Source organism: Cimex lectularius, unplaced genomic scaffold (assembly GCF_000648675.2).
Source record: "Cimex lectularius strain Harlan isolate CLEC.00 unplaced genomic scaffold, Clec_2.1 scaffold98, whole genome shotgun sequence".
In the NCBI taxonomy this organism is placed as follows: Eukaryota; Metazoa; Arthropoda; class Insecta; order Hemiptera; family Cimicidae; genus Cimex; species Cimex lectularius.
The window spans coordinates 1,719,007-1,722,383 of NW_019392897.1; positions in this window are offsets into that span (position 1 = coordinate 1,719,007).

A 3,377-nucleotide genomic window follows, 5' to 3' on the forward strand; every position below is an offset into this window, starting at 1 on the left:
TATTTCTTCTTTTGACAACAAAAAGTACGACCGGGTAGTTATGAGCGATAAGGGCCTTTTATCGGCTGAATCCCGGTTTGGAGCGTATTTACTCCAACACCGCTTCCTTCGCCTTGACCTTCCAATCATTAAACATTTAAACATCATTTATTAAACATTTAAACAAATACCAACAAGCATTGTCAACCAACCGTCAAGTTTTCAAAGTTTTATTCTGCTAATTGTCCTGACAAATTCGGTAATTTTGAAAATTTTAATAAGTTCACGGTATTCACAAAACCGTTATATTGTGGTACATATGTTATTGTGCTATTGAGACAGTAAGAATATAAGTGACCGACCTCTGAGAACAGGAGTTCGTGATTATAATAAAAATAATAAAAGTCAATATTAACAAACTCAATATTATACATTTCTTTCTTCATTCCATACGCTAGACCTACAGCATTGAGACCTTCTGAGGGTAAGATTTCGTGATTCAAAAGGATTAATTAGTTGTTTTTTTCATTCTCTGGATTCGAACCCGGGACCTTTACCTTACAGTGATGAGCGCCGTGTCAACAACTAAACCGTTGCCACCAATGCCCCCATTAATTAGTTGTTTTTCAAATGTCAAAGAAAAGTGTAAAGACTGTATATGGATAAAAGAGGCGGCCACAAGGCTTTAGGTGGTTCAACCTGAGTAGATTCCCTATGTTTTGTAATTCAATGACCAGCTTCACAGATTGTTTATCAACCTCCATAGCCTTGCCAGTGGCTCCTTAGTGCAGGATCTTCCTTTTGGCTTTTCCTGCCCTACCTGCAAGAACATGCACCTACCTAGATCTTCATAAAAGCATAAAATATGTTCTGCAGTCTCCTCCTCGGCCTGGCAATATCTGTACTCCTACCCGGTGCATGTGATTTCTTAAGTGGCAGTGCCCTGTCAGGATGGTTCACTACCCTTTCTCAATCCAGGTCCTTCGGCAGTTTTCCTTGAGACTTCTCCCAACCCTTGGATGCAAGGGGGTATCCAGGCACAAAATAATGGTGCAGCCTTGAGGGCCTGCAACCTCTCTAAAGCACAAGCTGGATTCATGTCGGCCTCCGGGTCGGCAGGGGACGGCGGGTGCTTTATCAGAGACACACTATGATTAGGTATGAGATCTGCATAGACGGAGGAGTGTTCATAACCATCTGTACTACGGGGTAGCAGAAATGTTCCAAAGTCCAGCTCCTCCTACATGGAAACGGACTCGTAGAGGCTTAGTGCCGATCTCCTGGCGGAATTTAGATAAGAGGATGTTATTCTATTCGTGCCCTTTGCCCAAGCACTTCGTTATAACCCCGGCCTTACGTTTTCCTATCGCCTGATGCAGGATGAAGTGTTTTTATCAGAGCTCGGCAATACGCTTCAATGTGGGACTGCAGAGGCTAGAAAATGGAGTATGGAAAGCTCTGATGAGGAAAAGCGGTTTGAACTGCGGACCGAGAATTAATATTGAATAGGAAAATCCGGACTGGAAGGTGTCGGGGGCTAATTCGTTCTTGTGGTCGGGGCTTGTTACAATTATCCTGTTTTATACGAGACAAAACGATGTAAATAAATTCCGCTGACTGGTATGAAGGATATTTATCTTAATGAGTAATACAAGTAGAGTAAAAAATATGACATCAACGAATTATGACGATTAAAATAGAAAATAAATCTTCAGCACTCATATCTTGATGTCTCTTAACGGGATACGAAAGATCGGACCATCGAAGCGTATAGCGTTGACGTTAGAGTTGACTACGCTGACGCTCGAATGCGTGAGATAGTGGTCGGTGGTGTCTACACGGGCGTCCTTTAACGAAGGCAGTCTTTTCTAGGGGGTGGTTAGTAATTTCCACTTTAAACAAAACCGCAGACGGAGCGGATCCGGAAATTCTTACGCTGGAGGAGCCTCAATACTCGAGGAGATAGAGTGGCCTTCTCTATCTAGGGAGTGCGTGGGATGCATTTCAGCCACTTTGGGTAGCCCTTTACTCGCGGCATACGGTATGATGCTCAATGCAGGCCCGATCACTCGGAATGGGCAAGCAGGGATTGAGGTTCGTCTTGGCCCCTAGGGGCTGCGACAGCTTCTAGACCAACGCTTGCGGCTGTAACACACAATCCAGTCGTGAGCGGGGGTGCGTCATCTCTCATCTTTGGTAAGGCCATGAGCCAGGTACGAACGCTAAAGATCATCATTGTCCTTTTAAGGACGACCGAGTATTTGGGAACGCATGCCCTGTCAGGAGTCCAACTAGAATCCATGGTTCGGTTGCGGTTGCCTTCCAGTAATTCCTGTGTAAGTTTTGCGGATGGCCCTTCTATGAACGTCTTCGAGTGCCTCATGCCTATAGTATTGTTCCGCCAGGTTTTGGACATATTAAGAATACATTTTGAGATGTTTCTTCTTTTGTGGCACGACGATCACAGTAGAGTTCAGGACCTAGGGAGTTCCTTCTTTGGTAACATGTCAACTTTTTCGTTGCCTCTATGCCCCGATGCCCAGGGACTCATGCTATTTAGTGTATTCACGCAATGGCTTTCTCTTGCTCTTTTGCTGTGCTATTAAGATAGCAAGTCGTTTTTCTTCTTCATGATTTTCATGTAAATGTGTAAGCTCTTCTAATTTCAAAAATGAGTGCTAAGGCAAAGTTTTAGAGTATTCAACCTTGATTATTTGTGTACAAATAAAATTAGAAAGCACGTTTCTACTTAAGCAATTAATTACCACATGTTGCAAATTGATTTTCGCCACTTCCTCCCTAGATTATTTTCTCATATTCTTGAACGACGACATTAGCTTTAAGAATTGACAGCGTGTTTGATGTGTTTTGTACAACACTTGATCGAGAGGATCTCGAGTGTCTTGTCAGTTTGTTGGGGGCCCACTTCACACCGGCGGTCTAACAAATGCAAAACGTCAAAATAAGGACGGCCCCAATAAAGAAAAAGGCAAACACTTTCGGTCTTCACGGATATTATTCGGTTCCCTTTTAAATTGAAGTGCCGGCAAAACGGTACAGACACGGCCTTACTCGGTTCTTCTACATTCTGACATTCCCTTGAACTAAATCGAAATTCAGGTTGATAAATTGCCTAAACCCTGTAAATAAATCATGGTTAAAGAGAGACCAGTTAGCAAAACGATTTTTCATTTTCAATCGGAAACAAATCAAAAATATTCAGGTCTGTTGTAATGTAAATTAAAGATGCATATAATTTTTACAACAACCAAGCGGTAAAATTACGTAGTGGGTTAGAGTTGAAAAATCATACACCATAAAAATTCTCAATTAAAAAAAAATATTGAGAAGTATTTGTGAAACACACCATCCACGAAGAGCCCGACGGATCAAAAGAA